At 35.5% G+C, this 27,476-nt stretch overlaps 1 pseudogene; it reads right to left on the bottom strand.

The window, feature by feature from the left end:
• Window positions 1-27,476, bottom strand: part of LOC147389048 (protein NRT1/ PTR FAMILY 6.2-like) — an 88,754-nt pseudogene that overhangs the window by 38,047 nt on the left and 23,231 nt on the right.

Genomic DNA, 27,476 nt, shown 5'->3' on the forward strand with positions numbered 1-27,476 from the left:
TCAAGTCATAGTCCTTGAGGTACTCCATCCAACATCGTTGTCTCATATTCAATTCTCACTGCGAGAATATGTACTTGAGGCTCTTATATCAGAGAATACTTCAAACTTCTCCCCATATAGATAATGTCTCCAAATGCGTAGTGCGAACACTATAACGACTAACTCAAGATCATGGAATGGATAATTCTTCTCATGATTCTTCAGCTTCCTAGATGGTATGCCACTACTTTCCCAAATTGCATCAATATGGCTCCCAGACCAATCCTAGAAGCATCAGTGAAGATCGTCAAGCCTTCACCCAGAATCGTAGATACTAAAATTGAAGCAGTCGTCAATCTTTTCTTCAATTCTTGAAATGCAGTCTCGTACTTGTCATCCCATTCAAACTGGATATTTTTCTGCGTCAATCTCGTTAATGGTACTGTAAGAGTAGAGAATCCCTCAATAAACCTTCTATAGTAGCCGGCCATCCCAAGAAAATTTCTAATATCTGTTACCATCTAAGGATGTTTCCACATCAATACAACTTCAACCTTGGAGGAGTCTATTGCTATCCCTTCATTGGACACCACGTATCTTAGGAATTTCACCTTTTGGAGCCCTAACTCACACTTGCTGAACTTGGCATATAGCTTATGCTTACGTAAAATTTGTAGTGTGATTTAGACATGTCTCTTGTGATCCTCCCTCGACTTAGAGTAAATTAGGATGTTATCTATGAACACAATGACAAACTTGTTGAGGTCTTCCCAAAATACCTGATGCATCAGATCCATGAATGTTGTTGGTGTATTCGTCAGACCGAAAGACATCACTAGATACCCAAAGTGTCTTAGCTTGGTCCAAAATGCAGTCTTCGAAATATCCACCTTCGGGATCCTCAATTGGTGGTACCCAGATCACAAATCGATCTTAGAGAAATATTGGGCACCCTGCAGTTGGTCAAACAGATCATCGATGCATGGAAGGGGTTACTTATTCTTGATGGTCACTTGATTTAACCTCCGGTAGTCGATACATAATCAGAGTGACCCATCCTTTTTATTGACAAACAAAATCGGTGCTCCTCAAGGTGAGGAACTTGGTCGAATAAATCCCAAGTTAGTAAGCTCATCAATCTGCACTTTCAACTCTCGGGTTTCTATAGGGGCCATTTGGTATAGTGCGATGGAGATAGGCCTTGTGCCTAGTACCAAATTGATAGAAAACTCTATCTCATGACTTGGAGGCAAACCCGGTAATTCGTCTGAAAAAACATCCCCAAATTTCTTGACTACCTCTACCATATCCGGTGATGTTTCTAGCTTCGCTACACTTAAAGTTCCCAACTGGTTATATAAAAGACCGTCTCTTCTATACCTGGATCCTCGAACCTTGAATTTTGGATATCCCAACCTGCTACAGACTACTAACTTGGTGAAATAATCCATGTGGGTATGGTTCTGTACGAGCCAATCCATCCCCAATATAACATCAAAGTCAAAACAATCTAATGTCATGAGGCCGGTACTCATCTCCTGGTTCTCTATCCTAATTATATAGTTTCGACATAATTTCTGAGCTATCTATCGATCTTCCAATGGTGTGGACAGTTTCATTACCTGGCCCGTGTCAACAATTTCTAATTCTAACAACCGTGCAATCTCCGTGGAAATATATGATCTAAAAGAACCGGTATAAAACAGAACTCGAATCTTAATATTGGAAATTAAAATTGTACCTTCTAGCACCTCGTCCAAAACTGGTATCTCCTCTCGAGTCAGATGATACACTTATCCTGGGGTCTAGAAATCACCCCTAACTATGGCGGTGATGAAGGGCAATTTCTCTTGATGTGTCCCATTTGCCCACACCCAAAGCATACCAAAGGTCCCGTCTGTATAGGTCTCTATGGGGCAGGTGGTCTCAGAATCTGTCTGGTTGGTCCCCTTGCGCCTGGTCCATAACTCGACGGCGTAGGAGCTTGCTATTACGGATATGTGGGCAGAAGCATTGGGTTTTGAAAACATCGGCCTCTTGGCAGGCTTGACCCTAAGAGGAAAAGAAGCCTGAATTCGATTAGTCTGCCTTTTCGAAGTCACAACTCCATCTCCTCTAGTTCAACCCTCTGAGCTTAACTCACCATGTTTTTGTAACTGGTGGTCTCAATCATTAACATCCTGGCCCTCAAGTAAGTTCGCAATCCTCTGAAAAATCTACAGGCCTTCTATAGATCGGTTGAAATGAACTCGAATGCATATCGTAACAATCTGATAAATCTTAGCTCATAATCCGTAACGGATAGATTGCCTTGCACCAAACCTGAAAACTCCTGATGCTTAATTTCTCAGGTCGTCTCGAATATGAATTTGTCTAAAACCATCCTTTCAAAATCGACCCACTCAAAAGGTCCATCCCCCAAAACATTCCTATTGGAACACCACAAATGGCTGGCATCCCCGTCAAACTAAAAGCAACCACCGGTACCCATTGATTTCTCGGGCACTGCATGGTGCTCAGAATCTCTCGGGTCCTCAAAAGCAACTCTTCAACCTCAGTCGGGTCAAAAGAACCTACAAATCTCGATGGACGTAGTCGTTGGAAGTTCTGTAGCTACATCCCCGGATCTATCTGTGAGTGGGGTGGGGGAGTTTCCGCAGCCCTCAACAGTACAACCTATGGCCGTGGTTTTCGTAGTGGCTCCTGGGGTGGAATAGGGTCAGCCTCTTGTGAAGAAGCCTGGTGTTCCCTTAACTCAGCTACCTCCTCAGCTAGTATAGCCTGTGACTCGAGTATCTCCTCCCTAAACTTATTTTGGGACTCAGCCATCTGTCCCATAAACAACATTATCTGCACTATCAGATCGGGAGTTTGATCTGATGCTTGTCCTACCTCGACTGTGTTTCGGCATCTCCCTCGGCCTCTACCTCTACCTCGTCAGCTCATCTCATTTCTGTTCATTAATAGCAAGGAATTTATTATCAGCAGGCTAAAGTCATTCTTATGAAAGAATTAATTAATATCCATAGGTAGGAATATAGTAATGAACATCGTTTTCATTACTAATAGAAAGACCCTAGAATGCTATCTTAGTCTCACTAGGCTCTATGGACTCTAGACACGGAAGAGCTTGTAATCCCAATAATGAACTACTAATGGGCTCTGATACCATTTGTGACTCCTTGCCAAAAGCTAACATAACTCCCGAGGTCAAACCCCAAAGTTTGGATAGTTTCCTCATTTTGTTACCGTTTGAGAGAACTCAAAAATGAAGAAAATTGATAAGACAATAACCAATAAATCCTGTATATAACAATGTACTAAAATATACAAGATGCGGAAGATAGGAAATGACGAACATCACGGAATTTGATCAGAGTTGCGCAAAAAGGTGAAAATATACAGGATTACCAATAATTTGACAACATTTAAATGACAAACATGCTTTGCGGTTTATAGTTCAAAATATAATAATAGATACATATTACATAATGGTGGAGTAGTGGAATTAGAGAGTTGGGATTCACGACTAGATTGCTCCCAGTCGAAATATGATATTACAACATTAATCTGATTTTCAGTTCCTGATTTTGTGATCGATCGTTGTTTTTACCACACTGATGATCATTTATCCGGCTCAGGCGGGCTATTTGACTTGACCTTAAGCAATGGTTTTCTTTTCGATGTGTCAAAACGTTCGACTAATCTAGATTGTTAGTGATCACTGACTAATCATCTTCGTTTATGCCTATTAAGCATGCATGTGATTCCCAAAGTAAACAACTTTATTCATATATAACTACCTTTATAATACACATTCACTAGTAAATATATAGAGGAATGGACCCAGATTCCAGTTGTGACTCTACTTTCATACGCGTCCCATACCACGTATAAGCTTGGTGGTCTCTACCGTATATCCTAGGATTGTACACCATACTTCAGTTGATATTGCACACTATCCCTTCAGGCATTCACAGAATCTCTAATAGCTCACAAAATAGCTACTTATATATATTACTTTTCTTTTAAAAACAAAAGAGAAATTAACATAACAAGGTTAATAATGGATATCCAGTTCCTACCATACAACAGTGGCCACCCGGCCTAAAATAAATAACAGTACTCGGAGCCTCTGCGCCAACATAATTTGAATAAATATGCAACATTTTATTACACCTGGATATCCCTCCACCAACTTATACACAACATATAATTTAAAATGCAGACATCACCCCTCGGGTGTGATTATGATATTTTACCGTTTCATCCCATTTCCCATTCTTTTGACATTTTCACTTTTCATCTTTTCAAGTAAACCTTTCTCCTTTCAAGCTTTCAAATTCACTTGGATTATTAGATCAAAAACTGTTAAATTTTTGTTAAATCGAGGTCTCAATAAGTCCACAAAGTCGAACTGTCAAAACAACAAAAGTTGGTGAAAATTTGGTTAAGTATCAGAAACTCGATTTTTCAAAGTTGTCGAAAATGAAAACAAATTTTTGTAAATCAAAGCCCTCGAAAACATGAGAAGGACTGTGTAATTTTTGTAACTTAATTCAAAGTAATGCAAAAGATATCACACGAATTCTAAAACATTCCCGTTTTGACGATATTTTGTTTATTTTTTTCCGGGCTCATTTGAAAGAGTTATGGGGCCCATAATTAGTGATTTTTTGCATGTTAATAGCACAAGGAATCCAAAACAAATATCAAAAAAAATTATTTGGGTACTTTTTGGAGTTGACAGTGGCTCACGGTGGAACCGTCAAAACGTTGAAACTCGTGAATTTCTATTTTTTTCATTGTTTCTTCGATTTTTTTACTCATTTTCGATTTTAATAACCCACCCAAGGATATAATATTTAAATCATGATGAAATACATCAAATATATTAGTTCTAGCATGAATTTGAAACAATTACAACAATATTCTATAATTTTTAAAATATAAAATAAGTTTTACAACATCCCTAAATGCAATTTTCTCGAAATCTACGGCTACTAATAAGAGTAGAAAGTCCCCTACTTGGGTCGTGATTGTAAATGGTGATGATTTAACACAAAGGGGTCAATGTTCAGTGGCTCGAAGTTCCGAAAGTGGTTGAACTCGGGTGCCAACGGTTGGGTTAGTCGTGAAACCTTCTTTGAAGGTATCCTTCCTCTTTCATCGACAAATCAACAACTTTTCTTTAGTTTGGATGGGACTCCAAGTGGGTCTAAATGAACCTACTTGTTGATTTTTGTGAAAGACCAAGAGAAAGAAGAGGAATTAAGGGTAAATGGGATGAGGATGTGGAGCTCGACAATGCCGACAATCCTTCATTTTTTGTCGACGATCAACATGGGCTTGATCGCGAGGAATGTTGATGAGAATGGGTCAAAACCCTAGGGTAGATGAATGGTTGATTTGGGTTCTTTAGAGAAGAGGGAAAGAAATGAAATAAAATAAAGTTATCTTTCTTTTAAACAAGGGCTGGGGGCATTTTTGACATTTTCTACTTGTTTCTATTTTTAATGGTAACCCGACTATTCAGATTCGAAAAATAATAAATGAATATTTCATTTTGAATAGTTTTTCGTTGCGGACCTAATGGTGACGTCAAATTTTCTTGATTCCCACTCTAACGAAACTTCACTATTTTGGATCTCACTCAACATGAAATTTGAGGATTTTATAACTTTCTCATCCAAATTCAGATTTGAACGTTCTTACAAGCTAAAACATGTATTTCAATCATTTTGAATCTAATGGTGAAGTCAAAATTTGTTAAAAATAAACGAACTAAAATTTGAGTATTTTAACCTAAGTCTTTCTTTTAGAATTTTATCGAAATTCACAATTAGATTTGTTCGAAATACAATTAAAAACTAAGGGTGTTATAGGTTATCTCATGTGAAAACTGACCATTCTCTCTTTCTTTTAAGGGCACAGGAAACTGACCTAGTTAGACTTCCATCTTTGCTTCGGTTGAAACTGTAACCTCATTGATTTGAATTTGAACTTCAATTGAGACAGGGTTATCAATTGTTGATGGACAATAATCGAAATATTCAAAAGAGTAGAACTGGTCACTAAGGTTATTTTGAAAGAATGGTGGATTTTCTAGGATTGAGATATCCTCATTTTTGAATTTATCAAATTTTTCTTCTTCTAAAAAGAACGTTAGGTAACTCAATTGAATTTTTATGTTAACTAAGGCTTAACCCATGTCCTGTTGTTGTTGGATAAGCTATTTTTGTTGAATTAAGAACTCAGATATCATAGACTTTAATGATGACGATTGAAGAGAAGACAAATATAAGTGAGTGGATGTTGGCTAAGGCTCTATAGCTTTATAATCGAAGAATTGTTGAGAATCATAGGATTGTTGGGAAATTATGGTTGGATTCACCATCGAGTTATCATGCATATAAAAATCATAATGGTTACCTAAGTGAGTACCCTGAGTGAACTCGTTCTGACTAGGTATGGTATTCGAGGAAAACTAATTATCTATGTGGTATGGTTGGTTGAACAAATTGGGTGTCGACATCCAATAAGAATTTTGAGAATGATGCATATTGGTTTGCGTAGCACGGACCATGGGTAAACTCAGACAACACTCGGAAGAATGATTATAATTATCACATAAGACACACAGGATCTAAGATTCTCTCCTAAACTCCATGACGATGTAAATCTACTTGGGATTCTGTATCTATACACTATTGGTTTGCACACAAGAGAGGGAGGAATTCACACGTGATATTGGGTTCTTACGACTAGACAGCTCTTAATTGTTTAAATGTGGTAATATTAATGAGCTCGATGGGACTTAGAGTTAAGTCTAACCAATTTTAATTAATTTTTTGGTTGTGAATCCAATTTCCTAAAAGGGCAAGATATCGATGATGAAATCCGATTCTTATCTTATGATGCCATCCTCATAAGGGTGCCCTTATTACTTATGCAAATCGAGGTATACAGATTAATCATTCAAAATCAACACAGAAACTCACTAACAAGAAGTACGTGAGTGGTGCGAAAATTACCTCCCGTTCTAGACGGGGGATAAACAATTTGAGTCGACTTGGGCCACTGACACCAATTTCGATGTACGAACCCAAGGGGCCGAAACAGTTTTGTCCTACTGTCGTTCTTTCCTAGATCTATTACAATCCAAGCCCTCTCGGATGAAATTAAAATGATTACAATTCAAATTCCTAATACAAAATATTTTCTAGTAAAAATAAAATGAAAATAAAGTTTGAAAGTTGTTGTCTTCTTGGCAAAGAAGAGTGGATAAAAATTCCACATGTTGCCGTTCATTGATTTTCATCGGATCCTTCACCTAAAAATAATAAGATTTATTCAAATTAGAATGCTAAAAAAAATAAATATCACCATTACAATAAGAATAATGTCAGAAACTCGCTCAACAAAAATCAGCAACAAAGGCTGTCACGTCATTGCGGCACGGTGAAATTTTGATAAAAATATAAAAAATTTTTTAACAAATTTATGATGTCTTGTAGGTTGTAATGAAAATATTTTCAATTTTTTTCTATTTTTTTAGCTTCTGTTTCAAGCAAATAAGTCTCGGTTCTGTTACGAATTCCTCTATGATTCTTTCAAATTGAAAATGAATCGAACCGTTGTCCTCGGCAGTAGTGCCGATTTGATCATGTAACTTCTTAGATTGCAGAAATATATAAGATTGAAAAAATAATGAGATAAAACTTTGGGAGTAAGATTCGTTCCACATGGACAATCGTGATTCAGTTTTTCTTTCAAATTGAAATCAAAATAGAATAATGAAAAATAGATTTTTAAAACAAATTAGAAAATTGCAGCTAAGTAGTGAAATAAAATTGAAATGAGAGCAAGAATGGAGATTGAAAATAATGTAGAAGGGGTTAGAGAGATCAAATTAGCTTTAACTGGTCATCCTAATGTTGAATAATTCTCATAACTCAATCCACGTAACAAATTGTTGTTCTTGGATTGGAAGATAAATCGATTAATCACTTGAAGGTAATTAGAAAATAGCAATTATAAAACCTAAACTTATAGGAGATTATCTAACTTATATTTTGAATTCATAGTGAAACATGATTAAGCTTGAACTTATCTAAGCAATAATCATCAAAGTTAGAATTGGAAATACAAAGTGGATGATCTCACCTTAAAAGACTTCATAAGAACACAATTAAAGTATAAATAATAGAATTGAAACAGTAATATTAAGATGAACTCGCTCCGACACCATTGACTTCTCTAAGGAGAGTCTAGCTGATCATCATAAGGAACTAATTACAATAATAGTAAAATAAGAGAAACATAGTAGAGAAGAGTCTATGTTGCAATTCGATTCTCTCTTGATGATCCTTCAATGGAGTTAATAAAGAAATTTAAAGAACAAAGATAAAAGAAAAATACTCTTGATATCTCACTTCTATAAGAATTCTTTCTCTCAAAGGAAAAATTAAAAAATTACAAAGAAATTAGGAAGAAGAAGAGGGACCCCTTCTCTTAGGGACAACCCCATCAATTAATAGTTTTTCTAATCGGGTTATGGGGTAAGAGTTTTGTTTGAATCGATTCGAGAAGGGCCTTCAGTTATAACGATCGAAAAATCTAGAAATTACAACTCGAATCTCGAGGTAAAATTCCTCGAGATTACCATGGCACGGTAATGACCCACCATCGCGGTGGCTTGGTTACTTTTGGCTCTAAAATTTGGTTGGATGCTCCTTCTCGGCTTGTACATTGTAACAAAAATTGTTACAAAAATATTTGATCTCTAATTTTGCCTTTTTCACCTGTAAATAGTAGGAAAAACTATTAGTTTCAATATTTTGGGAAATTAATAAAATTGATGGCTATTTGGGACAAATAGTAATTTGATGTTGATCATCTTCATGTAATTACGATCCCAAAAAGTGATTTTACGGGACCTTATCAGGTATGAAAGAATATATATATATATATATATATATAGATTTAGATATATATATTATCCCTAGTTTTGGATATAAGTGTAGAATTTGATCAATCACCAACTAGATTCAAGATATGTATAACAAAAACTAGTTTAAGAATTTGTCCCATTGCTCATTTATGGATTTTTGAAACAAAGCTATACAAACAACAAAATGTTTATGTCATACTTACTGAAATTGATATGTATGATGTATCATCGAAGCCTCGTTAGAATCCTCATATAGAAGTTGACATTAGGAAGAAACTTGAGATTCCTTTTCCTGGCGGCAGCTACTGTAACTTGTAGAATTTGAACTATGGGGGCTTTGAAAGTGTTTCTTGTATCAATATCTTCTAGTCCTTGACAGGAAAGTTGAGATTACGAATAATATTGAGATTGAACAAATTCCATATCGCCAGCATCAACCCACATTGTCTTGTACATACACAAGTACCGAAACAGCAAGTAAAGTCCCTATGCTGATGAGGAAGAAGAATCTATTGAAGAAAAATGCCATTTGGGCTTTTTCCTTCTCGTCTTTCTCATCAAATTGATCAGTTCCAAAGCTTGAGATACTCGATTTAATTCCATCAATACCAAAAGCTATTGTATATAAAGATCCATATAGAATTCCCATTTAAAGTTCATTGGGTTGTTCGCATTGGTAAGTCGGAATAGTATTGCAAGGAGTTGGGTGAAGATGCAGCAATCCGGTAGATATTGCTAACATGCCTGTGCCCTGATTCACTACCACCGTGATTGTGAACATCAGACCCCAAAATAAAAATGCAATAAACACACACACAGGCATACTCATGCACAAAAATGAAAATCTTGGTCTTACCAAATTAAATTGACTTATGCTACTTTCATCATTAAAATTAAAATTATAACAAGGCTTACCTAAACTTAGACTACGACAAAGATGGAAATTGTTCGATATCTTCCTAAGAAAGAATCTGCAAGAAAACCCCCAAGAAAACATAGGAGAAATGAAGTGCCCATGAAGTTTGTTACAATTTTGGCTAAAGTTACACTTAGAAGATGCATTGTCCCAACAACATATGTCACAAGATTTACAACGATTCCCATTGCAGTTAGCCTCTCACATATTTCAATACCTTGAAAAAGAAGAAAAACTATATATATATATCAGTATTAAATATAAAATTATAATTAAACTAAATAATATGGGTTATAAGTTGTTCGGCTTTCAAGTCGAGTTAGCTCCAATTTAGGGACTCTGTCGAGCCTTTCACGTTATTAGGAGCTAATTGACTCCAACAAACTAATGATTTTAATCTTGCACAACTTATTTGGGGATGGTCTTATGCTACCTAACTTGAAGCTTGCTGCTAAGCATCCCTGCCTTTTTTTTTTAATTTCTAACTTTTAATATTTATGTGTTTCTCTAATATGTTAAGAGCAAATCCCGTGTGGTAGTTGATCTATAAAATTTTACTGATCTATGAAATGTTATAATTCCATAAGTTGAGTGTCTCTTTTGCATCCTCCTTCCTTTAAGAACAACAAAAGAAAATTTCTCATAACGTAATGCTTACTAGACGAGATATAATATTAGGGACTAGATGATTAAATTGGCAAATTGATGAGTTTAATTGATAATTTTCTGATTAATCACCCCACATCCTTCAACCTTCAAATAAAATATGTAGGGCAAGTTGTTGGAAAAGCTCCAACCTTCAACTTAGAATAGAAAATAATTGGAAGAAGAACAAGAAAGCAATAAACACATGAAAAATCTTAAATTAGGAAAAATCCTACAAAATAATTGTTAAATCTGAATTTGGCTGCTATGCAACTTTTATGTAGCTTGTGAAAACTTTTTTTCACGCCCCAAAATCCCAACACAAATCCCTATGATTCATCAATTAGAATGTCGAGGTGTGAGGTAATCAATCACACAATCTGACAGAACAGTCATAAATAATAATACTTATGAAAAGAAAATATACGCAGCGGAATAAACATTTAACTAACATCTATACGAGAGTCTAGAGTAAGCGGAAGAAATCGACAAACACTAATATAAGTCAAGATCTTTAATCTCATAATTCATCAGGTTACAAAAATTTCTAAACTAACATGTTTCTTATCTACAACCCAAAAATCACTAGGATCCTCTACTAGTCCTCAAAGACATGGCGGCGGCAAGACATCAATTTGATCCTCTTCGAGGACCTCCTCAAAAGACTCCTCAAAGAACGGTTCTTCAAAAGTTGAATAATCTGAAAGGGGAAGGATAGGGTGAGTAACAGGGGAATGTTACTCAGCAGGATGAACGCCGTTCTAACAACGAGTCATACATGCACGAGTAATCAGTTGAACAGTTAAATAATGTAAATTTTTCATAATGTAACATACGATAAATGTCTAAGCATATTCAATAAACAGTTAAATAATTTCAACCTATCAATTCTATCATTTAAAGTAACCTATGCATCTTTCAAATAAAAACATCTATCAAACATCACAAAATAAAAAAAGATACATAATAAGAACACGGCGGTGTAATCGATAAGAGAGCATAGGAACACGCCAATATAACCGTCTCGGCTATGGCAATACGATATTCCAAACTTAACCTCTGATGTGGAATCCCATCATTATAATCTGATTTTGTGACCGGTCTAGCATACCACGGTTGGATGACCATTTATCCGCCTCAGACTAGCCGTTGACCAAGAACCCAATACTGAGTTCAACTAACGGTGAGGTCGACGTTTGACGACTATAGACTAATAGTGATCACTAACTAGCCTAGGAAACCCCTCGCGTCGAAGCCTATCAAGAGGCAATGCATGTGGACCCCGTCTAGCTCTACACTATACAGAGACCGCCTTTACACACAACGTTCCCTAGAAAATAAGTAGGAGAAATTCCCGGATTTCATAAGCTGTAATATGCTCTAAGGTATCCCATACTACCGAAGAGCATATGACATCTAGTGTTATCCTAGATTGACTCGTCGCTTCCGGACACACAACAACGCGTCACTCTTTATGGGTTTTCTACAAACCTTTACTAGTAAACAAAATAATTTATTTTGTATATAATATATCATTTCTTTTTAATCGAAAATACAAATAAAGTCTGGTAGTGCCTTCCAGTGACAGTTATCTGTCATTTCCATCCATCAACCATCTCATCCCTCTATCTATCTATCACGTTTTACCTGGCATGGCCACTACGTAGAACTGGAGGCACTATCCCATCAATCAGTCGAGAACATACGTTCTCTCTATCCATCCATCAATTAAATCGATTAATCAATCATTTAATTTCTTATATATCTATTAAAGTAATTTTACCTTTAAAGTAATTCGAAATCCATAAAACATCAACCAATTCCATTCGATGGTTTTAGTTGAGTCGAGAGACTCGAAAACAAAGATAAAACTATAAAACATAAAAGCTGAAAATCTATGAAAATTTAACTAAGTGTTGAAAAAATGATTTTTCAAAGTCGTAATTGAAAATAAACTATTTATTTATTAAAGAACTTATAGTAATACTTAATTATTTTTAATGAAATAAAGGTAGGAAATGGGTATACATACTATATGGAAGCAACAAAAAAAAATTAGAACCAAACTCAACATTCGGATACTTTTCCGAATTGTTGATTTTTCGTCGAAACTCGACCAAATCGATCCAAATATCATATTAACTATAAAATGATTATATTACATCAAATGAACCAAAACCAATCATAAATAAGCATGCAAACATGATTCAAATTGTTCAAATATGTATAAACTTAATGAAACAATCGATTTATCAACAATCATATGGATTTTCTATGAAATTATCGCATAACTAGAAGGTAGAAGGGAAGGCAACCTACTTTAAGCTATTTTTAACGGTTGAACGGAGTTTAAAATTGCCTCCAGCCAATCTCTAAATTTTTCTTCCGACGAAAATCGGATTTCTTTGCGTCCACGAGTAACCCTCGGCGAGAGGAACAACTTTCCTTCTTGCGCCTAAGCTCAGATCGTTCTCGTTTAGTATAGATCTGAGTTTCAAATATTGAAGGAAAATGGTTGAGATTTATTTGGAGAGAAGAATAAGAAAAATCTGATTTTTCTAATAGAATTTAGATATTTATATCACTTAAGTTAGGACATACTTGTCATTTTGGGAATTATTTTTCCCGAATACCGAATTGGACAAACTTATACTCTATTTCGGATGATTTTTCGACACGAATCTAATGGTATGATCGGTTTCCTCAAATTACGTCTCTAAGGTGTTGTTTATCTATTGGAAAAATATCTAATGCGAAACTCGAGGATTTGATAATTTTTTCAATCGACTTCAGATTTCGGCGTGCTTATAGGCTAAAGTATATTTCTCGATCCTTCTAAATCTATTGGTGAAGTTAATTTTTCTCAAATATTAAAAATTAAGAATCTATACTTTTAAATCAATGCACGGATCTAAAATTCTTTCCTTGAGATACATTTTAGGATTTCAAGTCATTACACTTTTAGGAATAAATAAATAAATTGAGCTGATCCTTCTGAATTGATCAAGTTATCCAATAAATGAGTAAAAAATTGATTTTTTTTCTTTTTGATAAAATGTTATTGGATAAAGATGGAGTGTATAGACATAGTAATCAAAATTTGATTCAATACTTATTAGGTAAGGGTTCAATTTACAAATAATATTTATAAGTTTCTGCCCAAAACCCATCATCATCAATCTTACTAACAAGCCTTATTTTCTTCTTGATATTTGAAGGATGAAAACATTAAAAAGTTGAGAAGAGGGTGGGGGGAGGGGTACAAAAATGAATTTTGTGAGAATGATATAGACTAGGCCCATATGCAACATAATTGGGAGACTCTTACCAATAAAATATTGATATTGAGAGGCACCCAATTACAAAAATTCATTAATAATTAAAAAAAAATTAGAAGAAGGGCAGAGATATCAATGATGGATAGAACCTAAAATAAGCGTAACAGATATCCAACCACCCGGTTCCAAGCCAGTCAGTTGGTTGCCCTTTTTAGTCTAACGTGTTAGAAGTAGTCACTGAACTCATCCTTCCTTCAACTTTCCTAGAGAGAGATATATAAAGAGTGTTCGTTTTTTAAAGATAAAAAGCTTTTTTGGGGACATCTTTTTTAAGAGTTTAAGTAACAAATAATTACTTTGAACTAGTATTTAAAAATGTGACATGTTATAAGAATGAAATTTTACAGATCTTGAATAGAATTGTTGCAATGGTTTTCGAGATTCTCATTTAAACTCTCCAAGGGTATCTAATGGGACGGATGTACCCTATAAAGAAAAATGTGTAGAAAAACGAAAAAAATCGTTCAATCGAGCTAATTTATAGGTTCTCTCAGAATTTCTCTCGAATTTTCTCTCATTCTCTATCTCATCAATCTCAAGAAATGCATACAAAAATGACAAAAATTGTTCAATTGAGTTTCTTTATCGGCTCTCTGAAGATTTTTCTCGAACTTTTTTTCTCGATTCAAGAAATGCGTACAAAGATGATAAAAATCATTCGATTGAACTGCTTCATCAGCTATCTGAAGATTTCTCTTGAATTGACTGACCTCATGCTCTGAACTTTACTGCTATATTTTGCTGTCCTAAAAGAAAGTAATTATAGATATATCCTCCAAAAGGGTGCAATTTGATCTGAACTTTACTATTATATGTTGATGTCAATAAATTATTTGAATAATTTTATTGAATAGAAATATTCAAAATTGACTCTTATTTTGTCCAAATCAGAGTTAAAATGAATTAGTTATGATTTTTCCAAATTTTTTAAAAGGAAAAAAATGATTTTTTTAATGGGCTGGTTCTTGTTTGAGCCAACTGAACCGGTTCGGTTGAATCGATTATGTTGAACAGGGTCAACGATTGACCCAAATGGTCAGATAAGCGGATCGGTTTGACTAATTCAAGTCTTAATCGTGCTTAACCCAAACTGTATATTAAAACATTAGTTATAATTTAAAAATATGTAAGCCCCTACAGTTACAAAATCTATAAGTTTTTTCACCTTCTATTTCTGCACTACCTGGGTTATAATTAATCTTAAATATGTTATAAGATTATTATTAAAGTAATCAAACTTTATGCACATATGAATGGATAAATTAACTTTTAACGTCATTTATATCTATTTAACTTATTTAGTTTCTAATATTTATTTACAATATTTTGTTTTAAACATCGAAATAAAATATATATCTTTTACTTCTCTAATCGATTGATTTAGTATGATTAGCCCATCCTTATTATAAAAAAAAAATTAAATGAATACAGTTATCCACTCAATAAATAAAAATATAAGTAAACTCAATTAATTTTAATGCACAACTTAATAAATAGTATAATTCAAAGAACAATGTATGACTATTACAACATAACTTAAATAATAATATCATTAAATTTAATAAACTAATTTAATTTCATTAAATGATAATATATTTAGATCTTAACAATCTAAAATGATTCATTAAATGTGTAACACCCCGGATTTTCAACTCATATCTCGAGGAAAGTAAATGGTGAGATTTGGAGGGAAGTATCGAATGAAAGACTTAGAGTAAAATACTCGAATATTGCTATGATTAATTTTGAGGAAAATCGACTTCGCCATTAGATTCAAAAGGATCGAAATATATACATTAGCCTGTAAGCAAGTTTGAATTCGAGTTCGGAGGAAAAAGTTATAGAATCCTCGAATTTCGTGTTAAGTGGGACCCAAAATAGTGGAATTTCGTTAGAGCGAGAATAAAAAAGATTTGATGACACCATTAGATCCGAATCGAAAAATTATTCGAAATGGTATATTCGTTTGTCGTTTTCCGAGTCCGAATAGTTAAGTTACGATCGAAACTAGAAATAAGGGGGAAATTACAAGTATGCCCTTAGCTGTGTTATAAAAGAAAAATCTGATTTTCTTTTATTTCATTTTTCTCTCATTCTCTAAGAAACCCAAATGACAGCCACTTTCAATCCAAGGGTTTCGACCCATTGTCATCAAGTTTGTGCGCAAACGAAGCCGAGTTGAACATCGACGAAGAAGACAAAGTTGTCGGCCACGTTGAGAGCTACAACTTCACCATCTTTACTTACCCATTCTTGTTCGTTTTCTCCATCCTCCATCAAAACCAGCCGGGTAGCTCGAGTAAACCCCAACACATTCCGTCCGAGGGCTTCATCAAGTTAGGAGCTAGGTCTATGCTTCATTTTAGAGGAGAAGGAAAACGTCATTGTCGGATACCTTGCAAACCCTCGCTCGTTTTGCATCCAAGTCAGCCCAACCTCGACTCTTGAGCCATCCAACCCTGATTTGTAGTGCTAGCTTGTACCCTTGGCGTCCACAAGCAAGTAAGGGACTTCCAATTCTTATTGGTAGCTTTAGATTTCCGAAATGTGCATTTAGGGTTTTGAAACAAAACTTATTGTTTGCATTTAAATCGTAGAAAGTTGTTGTTCGATTTCAAATTCATGGTAGAAGTAGGTGTTTTGCTTATGTTTGATCGAATTTTGATAACAAAATCGTGGGTGGGTAGAATGGTTCGAAGAATGGAAAAGGAAATCGAAAAAGGGATCGAAAAACCCAAAAATCGCGAGTGAGGTTCAGGCTGTAGGTGGGAAGGGTCGGTGCCACCGGCACCTACCGAGGGCATCCTGTCGGTCCCACCGACAGAATGGAGCTTCTGCCACCGACCAAACCAAGAAGCCGCCGAAAATTTTGTTCTGTCGGCAGGACCGTCGGTTCCACCGACACCTGCCGATGAGTAAACTGTCGGTTCCACCGACAGAATCCTGGTTCAGCCACCGACAGCCACCGACAGACACAGTTTTATTCAGAACAGTGTTCTGACTCTTGGCTTGACCTCCTCACACCTTATACACTATTTCATTAAAAACATTTAAGTAAATGTCCTCTTTAATTTTTACTTTAAGTTCTTTAATGAAATTAAGGTTTTACCCCCCATTTCGGAACAATGGGAATGGTTTCAAGATCCAAATCTCAAAGGATCAAAATCCAAATTTTGGTTTCAAGAACAAAACGTATTTTTCGACGTTTTCGACAAGTTTTCAAAATGAAATAACTTTCGCGTTTCTTTGAATTAGATTACAAAAACTATATGGTGTCGAATCTCATGATCGAGACTTTCATTTCGAAAAACCCGTTTTCAATTTCGAAAACTTTGAAAAATTGAGTTTCCGACACTTAGCCAAATTTCACCAGCTTTCATTATTTTTAACAGCTTTTGCCCCGTGCATCATCGGGACCTTGTTTTTGAATAAACTTCGGTGGTTTTCAATGGAAAGACCAAAAGAATGACTTTGAAAGATTGAAAATGAATGGTTGATTTGAAAGGATGAAAAGTGAGAATGTCGAGAGAATGGGAAAAGGGAATGAACGGTAAAATGTCAGAATCACACCCGAGGGGTGATGTCTACATTTTACATTGTATGTTGTGTGTAGGTTGGTGAAAGGATATCCAGGTTATTAATGAAAAGGTTGCATGTTTATTTCCGATTATGTTAGCGCTTGCGCTGAGTACTGTTATTTATTTTAGGCCGGGTGGCCACAGTTGCATGGTAGGAACTGGATATCCGTTCTCAACCCTGTTCTGTTAATTTCTCTTTTGTTTTAAATGAAAAATCATATATGTACGTAGCTATTTTGTGAGCTGTTAAAGGGTTTGTGAATGCCTGAAGGGATAGTGTGTCACATCATCCGGAGGGGTACACTATCTAGGGATGTACGGTAGGGACCACCAAACTCATACGTGGTATGGGACGCGTATGAGAGTGGAGTCACAACTGGAATCCGGGTCCATTCCTTTCTTATCTTTACCAGTGAACGTGTATTGTAAAGGTGGTCGTATACGAGTGGAGTGTCATTTGGGAATCACATGCACGCCTGATAGGCATAGACGAAGATGATTAGTCAGTGATCACTAACAATCTAGTAGTAGTCGAACGTTCTGACACATCGAAAAGAGACCCATTGCTTACGGTCACGTCAAACGGTCAGCCTGAGCGGATAAATGGTTCCACAAGCGTGGTAGACACGACCAGCCACAAAATCAGGAACTACGATGTTATTGAGGAATATCATGTCCCGACTGGGAGCGATCCAGTCGTGAATCCCAACTCTTTAATTCCAATACTCCACCACTTGTATTATGTATCTGTTGTTATATTTCGAATTATAAATTGAAAAGCATGTCTATCGTTTTAATGTTGTCAACGGTATTTGCATAGAATGGAAAATGTATAATGAGTATGGATGATTGATGTCATGTGTAATCTTTAAACTGTTTAGTTGCTCATCCCTGGCTATATGTACCAGTTGATCGTATTTTATCTTGTAAAACCTTGCATGTATTAAAAATATTCAGTATGCTTTATTCGATCATGCTTAGGAAGGGTTATTAGTAGGAATTGGCTGTGGACTTGCTGGGTAACTTTCGTTACTCACCCTTTCCTTCCTATTTTTTTTAGTTTCGGCACTTGCAGCTACCGAGACAGGCGTAGAGTCAGTATTTGAGGAGTATCTGGTCGGTCAGATCGATGATCAGAGTTTATTGCCTGGTGAGCACTAAGGCTACATCCGTTAGAATTGCCAGTTTCATCCAGGATGTATGTAGTTTTTGGATTGAGAGTTTAGGCCTATGTTAAAGTGAAAGTATTTTGTAAGCCTGTATATGATTAAATCTTCCGCACTCTGATCTACTTACATGTTAGATGTAATTAGTCTTCCGCTGTTCATTTCCTGTATTTACATTTTTATATACAGGTTTTGTTATAAATTGGTTAATCAGGTTTGAGTTCCGTGAAACGCTAACATAAACAGAGGAGACCATGCCGAAATTTCAAAGTGCCACCTAGTACCTTGGGATTTGGCCATGGGAGTTGTGTTAGCGTTTGGCGGGGTGCCACAAAATGTGTTACTATTATTTAACTAATCTAATAATTGTCATCAATAATTTTGTGGATCTTTTAGTTTTTACTTAAAATTTGTCTTCATTATTATTATTTTTTTCTTTTTCAAATATTTATTATTACTATGCATGTACTTAAGATTTAGTGGCTTCATCTTCGTCAATCTGTACACAATTCTTGAATATTGAGATATCTAATCAACAATCTTTTATAAAATTGACTTTATATCACAGAGTAGAAGAACTAACTAAACAATTTTAAGCTATGACGAAAGTTACTAATTCAGAAGGTGGTAGTAACAACCTCTTTGAAAAGTGGCCTACTCATTTACATCCAATCATACTTCCCATTGAATTTTTTAATTTTTACATTGAAATTGTTGGTTATTGTTGGTTATGAAATCTTTATTGTAGTTATGTTGTTCCATTTAAGTTTCGGAACATGCGTGTCCTTGATCTAGAATAATTATCAAGTTTATTTTTAAAATTCCTAATTTTATTCTATACAATTGAATGGTGGAATGCTGAATTCAAGCAAGCGTATTGTTATAATATACTATTGACCATCGATTATGAAATTGATCTAATTAAAGATGATTCGTAGTGGATACATATTATTCTTAGTTGCTAGAAATATGAAATATCATATATCAGTCATGTGGATGATCTTGTCCAATGTGAAGAATACTTCTTTTACATGTGTAGGTTCAATGGAGGTTATGATACGTATAACTTATTGTATCAACAATATCTTCATAATGTAAAAATATTGTAATAACTTAAACTTCCAGATAAGTGATAGTGATAGTGAAATATCTTATTAAATGTCACATATATTTAAATAGTTTCATAATCAATATTTTATGTTTATTAATTTTATATTTTTAATCTACATTTTTCATGTTTTGATGTATTAGATACATAACTTCTTTTTTTTGTCAAGAGTAAAATTTCAACTGACCTCATGATCCAGAAATATTCAAATTTAAATGTTCAAAATTATGAACAAATAATATTATCTCAAATTACCAGAAAAAAAGACTGTGTATACTTTGAAAACATTAACAAAAAGTTAGTTAATGTTCTTAAAGGGCTTGAGCTTCAACAACAATTTTCAATGTTCAAGAACAAAAAAAGATTGTCGATTATGTCCATAGCATCGAACGTATAAGACAAACTGGAAAATTACAAGGTATATATATTAATATATAAACACATAGACACAATTAAGATCTAAATAATCTATTTTATTTTGTTCTAGAATCACTTATGTATTTTATATTCAAATGATTTACAGAACGAACATACTCATAACTTAAAAAATGGGTGCGTGGAAAAAGACGTGCCACAATCCAGTTTGGTTGTTATTATAACTATGCAATTGTAAGATTTTGATATATCATTAACTATTTATTTATCTTTTAATGATAAAACTTATTTTGTAGAATAAAAATTAAAATCCTCCTAGTATAATTAAACACGAAAAAATTGATCCTATGCCTCCTTTTTTTAAATCAATAATCAAAAGACTTGTTAATTGGAATATTCTTCTTCTAACTTGTATTCCAAATAGTTATTGTCACACCCCAAAATTTTAATTCGTATCTCGAGGAAAATAAATAGTGGAATTTTAAGAAAATCTTGAAAGTGGGACTTAGGGTAAAACTGTGGGACCTTGTTTTGATCATTTTTAATAGAATCTGACCTCACCATTAGATTCAAAATGATCGAAAAACATAGTTTAGCCTATAAGCACGCTCAAATGCGAGTCCGAATATAAAAGTTGCAAAATCCTCGATTACCGGGTCGGACCAGGCTAAAACAGTGACTTTTTGTTAGAGCAATAATTTTTAAAATTTGATCATACCATTGGGTTCATAACGAAAAACTATTCAACATGGATAATTTATTTGTCAAATTTGGAGACCAGAAAGTTGAATTATCGCCAAAAACGAAAACGACATCAAGTTTATGGGTCACGTCAGGCCAAAAATGTAAATTTTTTATGGAGACATAATTTGTAAAAATTGACTATACCATTAGATCCGGAATGCAAAATTAGGCGAAATAGAGTATTCGTTTGTCAGTTTTGGAGACCGAATGACCAAGTTATCGTTGATCAAAACAATAGGCGAAATACCGAATTCGTCCCAAATATTATATAAATAATATTAATTTTTTTTTTTAATCTCATCTTCCCCACTCGTCCAAACAGTGCGGAAAAAAAAAAAAAAACGAAAAAAAATAAATAAATTTATTTTTCCTCCGATTTTTCCACTTCAGATCTCTCGCAAACGGTCCACTTTCGACGATCACCGCAGAAGAGAAAAAGGTTCGCAGCTTCGTTCTCTACAAAACCCACCCAACCTATCTTCATTTCACTCTCTACTTAACCCGATATCGTCAAAAATCAGCCGTATTTGGATACAGAAATTTCGAAACTTTGACCTCGGATTTCGTCCGTTTCGGGGTCAAATCGCTTTCCGACGCAGAAGGGAGAAACGTCCGCATCCTCATTCTCTACATAACCGAACCAAGTTCCTTTCGTTTTCTCGTCTTTTTCACCCCGTATAGTCAAAAATCAGCCGTATTTTTATACGGAGATTTTCGTAACTTCGACCTCGATTTTCATCGGTTTCGGGGTCAAACCGCCTTTCGCCGTAGAAGGGAGAAGAGACGAGCACATCGAGATCTTCAAAACCACCAGGTCGATTTCAAAAATCAGCCGTTTCGAAGTTCGGTCCGTCTCGATTACCGCGCCAATCGCCTCGATTTCCGCGCACGTGCTTCAATTCCGTCGCCTAGTGATTGTAAGGAACTCTCAATTTCTATTAGTAATCATAGATTGTGAAAATTGCATTTAGGATTTTATCGAAAAATTTGGATGTATTTCCGAAATATAGAATTCTTTGTTTATTTCAAAATTCACGCCAGAAATTGCATGTTTGATATGTTTAATTGTATTTTTAACAAATTATACGTGGGTAGAATATTATAACGGGTTATTTCCATAAATTGGGTCGTGTGCACTGTTCGGATCCCGTTTTGATATAAAAATTGTATTCTTTTTCAATATTATTGATAGAAATAAATTCTATAGTTGGAAAATGTGATTTAATATTAAATGAACTCATTTTGAGTTGCTGAATATCAGAAAATGGATATTTTATTGAAGAGATTGAAAACTGTAAAAATCGGAAAAAAGGGAAAAAGGGTATGAAACGGTAAAATGTCAGAGTCACACCCGAGGGGTGATGTCTGCATTTTACGTTGTTGTGTTGTGTGCAGGTTGGTGAACAGATATCCAGGGATAATATTATTGGTTGCATGTTTATTTCCTTTCTGTTAGCGCGAGGCGCTGTTTACGCTCTGTTATGTTATTTATTTTAGGCCGGGTGGCCACACTTGCATGGTAGGAAACTGGATATCTATTCTCAACCTTGTATTGTTAATTTCTCTTTTGTTTTCAAATGAAAATAATATATATAAGTAGCTATTTCGTGAGCTGTTAAAGAATTTGTGAATGCCTGAAGGGATAGTGCATCATATCATCCGGAGTGGTGTACTATCCTGGGATGTACGGTAGGGACCACCAAACTCATACGTGGTATGGGACGCGTATGAGAGTGGAGTCACAACTGAAATCCGGGTTTATTCCTCTCTATCTTTACCAGTGAACTTGTAGTGTAAAGGTGGTCGTATACGAATGGTTTGTATCTTTGGGAATCACATGTACGCCTGATAGGCATAGACGAAGATGATTAGTCAGTGATCACTAACAATCTATAGTAGTCGAACGTTCTGACACATCGAAAAGAGACCCATTGCTTACGGTCACGTCAAACGGCCAGCCTGAGCCGGATAAATGGTCAACCAAACGTGGTAAGTGCAGCGACCGGCCACAAAATCAGGAACTAAAAGCCAGAAAGGAATTGTAACATCATGTCCCGACTGGGAGCGATCCAGTCGTGAATCCCAACTCTCTAATTCCAATACTCCACCATCGTGTATTATGTATCGGTTGCTTATTTTGATATATAAAATGAAATGCATGTTTATTGTTTCCATTTGATGAATTAGATTTGTATAAAAAGAGAATGTTATAGTGAGTACTGCTGATCGATGTAATGTGAGTTTTAAAATGTTTAGTTGCTCATCCCTGGCTATATGTACCAGTTAATCGTAGTTTTCTTTTGTAAAACTTTGTTTATTTTAAAATGATTCAGTATGTTTATTCGTTCATGTTAGGAGAGGTTATTGGCAGAAATTGTTGCTTCCTTACTGGGTAACCATTGTTACTCACCCTTTCCTTTTCCATTTTTTTAGTTTCAGATCTGAAGCTTGGCGAAACAAGTGTAGAACAAGAGCGAGGATCATCTGGTTGGTCAGATAGACAACCAGAGTCCGCCACCTGGTAAGCATTAGGGCTATACCCCCTAGTGGTGTCAGTTTCTCCAGGTAGTCTTATGGATTCTGTCTTGAGTGTTAAGAATTATGTTAGAGTGAGGAATTTTGTATAATCCTGTATATAATTTTTCTTCTTCCGCACTCTGATCTATCGGACATTATTAGACGTATATAGGCTTCCGCTAGTATTATATTTTGTTTGTTATATGCAGGATTGTATGTTGTTTATCAGGTGCAGGTTGAATCGTCTTGGAATGCTAACATAAACAGAGGAGACCATGCCGAAATTTCGAGGTGCCACCTCGTACCTTGAAATCTGACATGGGGATTTGTGTTAGCGTTCGGCGGGGCGCCAAGGCGGGTAGCTCGAGTAAACCTCAACATCTTCTGTCCGAGGGCTTCATCGAGTTAGGAGCTATGTCTATAGTTCATTGTAGAAGCGAAGGAAAACGTTATTGTCGGATACCTTGCAAACCCTTGCTTATTTGGCATCCAAGTCAGCCCAACCTCGACTCTTGAGCCATCCAACCTTGAGTTGTAGTGCTAGCTTGTACCCTTGGCGTTCACAACCAAGTAAGGGACTTCCAATTCTTATTGGTAGCTTTAGATTTCTGAAACTTGCATTTAGGGATTTTGTAAAAAATGTGTTGCTTGTTTTAAATCATAGGAATCTTTATTTGAATTGAAATTCATGCTAGAAATAAGGATTTGATGTGTTTAATCTATATTTTAAATGTTGAATTCTTGGGTGGATTGAGGGATTTGAAGAATGGAACAAAGATCCAAAGAAGGGATCGAAAAACCAAAAATCGGGAGTGAGGTTCAGGCTGTCGGCGGGAAGGGTCGGTGCCACCGGCACCTGCCGAAGGCATTCTGTCGATTCCACCGACAGAATGAAGCTTCTGCCACCGAAAATTTTCTTCTGTCGGCAGGAACCATCGGTTCCACCGACAGAACAAAATTATGCTGCCGACAGCACTGTTCTGAGTCAAAAACAGACTCTGACTCTTAGTTTGACTTCCCCACACCTTATACACTATTTCTCACCCTTCATTTCATCAAAAACATTTAAGTAATGGGAATGGTTTTAAGATCCAAATCTCAAAGGATCAAAATCTGAATTTTGGTTTAAAGAACAAAACGTAATTTTCGACGTTTTCGGCAAGTTTTCAAAATGAAATAACTTTCGCGTTCCTTTGAATTAGATTACAAAAACTATATGATGTCGAATCTCATGATCGAGACTTTCATTTCGAAAAATCCGTTTTCAATTTCGAGAACTTTGAAAAATTGAGTTTCTGACACTTAGCCAAATTTTCACCAGCTTTCTCTATTTTTAACAGCTTTGGTCCTGAGCATCGCTGGGACCTTGTTTTTGAATAAACTTCGGTGGTTTTCAATGGAAAGACCAAAAGAATGACTTTGAAAGATTGAAAATGAATGGTTGATTTGAAAGGATGAAAAATGAGAATGTTGAGAGAATGGGAAAAGGGAATGAACGGTAAAATGTCAGAATCACACCTGAGGGGTGATGTCTGCATTTTACATGGTATGTTGTGTGTAGGTTGGTGAAAGGATATCCAGGTTATTAATGAAAGGGTTGCATGTTTATTTCCGATTATGTTAGCGCTTGCGCTGAGTACTGTTATTTATTTTTGGCCGATTGGCCACGGTTGCATGGTAGGAACTGGATATTCGTTCTCAACCCTGTTCTGTTAAATTCTCTTTTGTTTTAAATGAAAAATCATATATGTACGTAGCTATTTTGTGAGCTGTTAAAGGGTTTGTGAATGCCTGAAGGGATAGTGTGTCACATCATCCGGAGGGGTACACTATCCTGGGATGTACGGTAGGGACCACCAAACTCATACATGGTATGAGACGCGTATGAGAGTGGAGTCACAACTGGAATCCGGGTCCATTCCTTTCTTATCTTTACCAGTGAACGTGTATTGTAAAGGTGGTCGTATACGAGTGGAGTGTCATTTGGGAATCACATGCACGCCTAATAGGCATAGACGAAGATGATTAGTCAGTGATCACTAACAATCTAGTAGTAGTCAAACGTTCTGACACATCGAAAAGAGACCCATTGCTTACGGTCACGTCAAACGGCCAACCTGAGCCGGATAAATGGTTCCGCAAGCGTGGTAGACACGACCAGCCACAAAATCAGGAACTACGATGTTATTTAGGAATATCATGTCCTGACTGGGAGCGATCCAGTCGTGAATCCCAACTCTTTAATTCCAATACTCTACCATTTGTATTATGTATCTGTTGTTATATTTCGAATTATAAACTGAAAAGCATGTCTATCGTTTTAATGTTGTCAACGGTATTTGCATAGAATGAAAAATGTACAATGAGTATGGATGATTGATGTCATGTGTAATATTTAAACTGTTTAGTTGCTCATCCCTGGCTATATGTACCAGTTGATCGTATTTTATCTTGTAAAACCTTGCATGTATTAAAAATATTCAGTATGCTTTATTCGATCATGCTTAGGAAGTGTTATTGGTAGGAATTGGCTGTGGACTTGCTGGGTAACTTTCGTTACTCACCCTTTCCTTCCTATTTTTTTTAGTTTCAGCACTTGCAGCTGTCGAGGCAGGCGTAGAGGCAGTAATTGAGGAGTATCTGGTCGATCAGATCGACGATCAGATTTTATTGCCTGGTGAGCACTAGGGCCACATCCCTTAGCGTTGTCAGTTTCATCCAGGATGTGTGTAGTTTTTGGATTGAGAGTTTAGGCCTATGTTAGAGTGAGAATGTTTTGGTAAGCCTGTATACTGATAAATCTCCCGCCACTCTGATCTACTTACATGTTAGATGTAATTAGTCTTCCGCTGTTATTTTCCTGTATCTACATTTTTATATACAGGTTTTGTTATAAATTGGTTTATCAGGTTTGACTTCCGTGAAATGCTAACATAAATAGATGAGACCATGCCGAAATTTCGAGGTGCCACCTAGTACCTTGGGATTTGGCCTTGGGATTTGTGTTAGCGTTTGGCGGGGCGTCACATATACGATCAATTTTACAATACACGTTCACTAGTAAAGATAGAGAGGAATGGACCCGAATTCCAATTGTGACTCCACTCTCATACGTGTCCCATACCATGTATGAGCTTGGTGGTCCCTACCGTACATCCTAGGATAGTATACCACTCCGGATGATATGACGTACTATCCCGTCAGGCATTCACAAACTCTTTAACAGCTCATAAAATAGATACATGTATATATTATTTTTCTTTCAAAATAAAAGAGAAATTAACATAACAAGGTTGAGAATGGATATCCAGTTTTCTATCATGCAACTGTGGCCACTCGGCCTAAAATAAATAACAGTATTCGGAGTCTCTGCGCCAACATAATTTAAATAAACATGCAATCATATATTACACCTAGATATCCCTTGACTGACCTACACACAACATACAATGCAAAATACATACATCACTCTTCGGGTGTGATTCTGACATTTTTCAGTTTCATCCCCTTTCCCATTCTTTCGACATTTTTATTTTTCATATTTTCAAGCCAAGCCTTTCTCTTTTCAAACTTTCAAATTCACTTTAATTTTTTAATCGATAAAATATCAAATTTTTATTAAAACGGGATCCCAATAAGTACGCGGAGGCAAACTATCAAAATTAGAAAAACTAGTGAAAATTTGACTAAGTGTTGGAAACTCAATTTTTTAAAGTTCTCGAAATTGAAAATGGCCTTTTGAAAATGAAAGCCTTTAACATGAGATTCGACACCATATAACTTTTATAATCTAATTCAAAATACCGTTAAATATATCAACTTTTGAAATTTTATCGAAAATATCAAAATTTACATTTTGTTCTTGAAACCAAAATTCAGATTTTGATCATTTGAGATTCGGATCTTCAAAACCATTCCCATTGTTTTGAAATGTGGGATAAAACCTTAATTTCATTAAAGAACTTAAAGTAAATAAAAAGTAAAAATTAAAGAGGACATTTACTTAAATGAAATAAATGGTGGAAAACTATATACAAGTCATGAGGAGGGTAGTCTAAAATTCAGAGTCAGTTTTGCTAAAATATTGTCAGTGGAACCGACAGAATGACCTTCGGTAGGTGTCGGTGGCACTGTGAGTTCCTGCTAACAACACTAAA

Source organism: Akebia trifoliata, chromosome 12 (assembly GCF_017979445.1).
Source record: "Akebia trifoliata isolate Shusen 1 chromosome 12, ASM1797944v1, whole genome shotgun sequence".
Taxonomy (NCBI): domain Eukaryota; kingdom Viridiplantae; phylum Streptophyta; class Magnoliopsida; order Ranunculales; family Lardizabalaceae; genus Akebia; species Akebia trifoliata.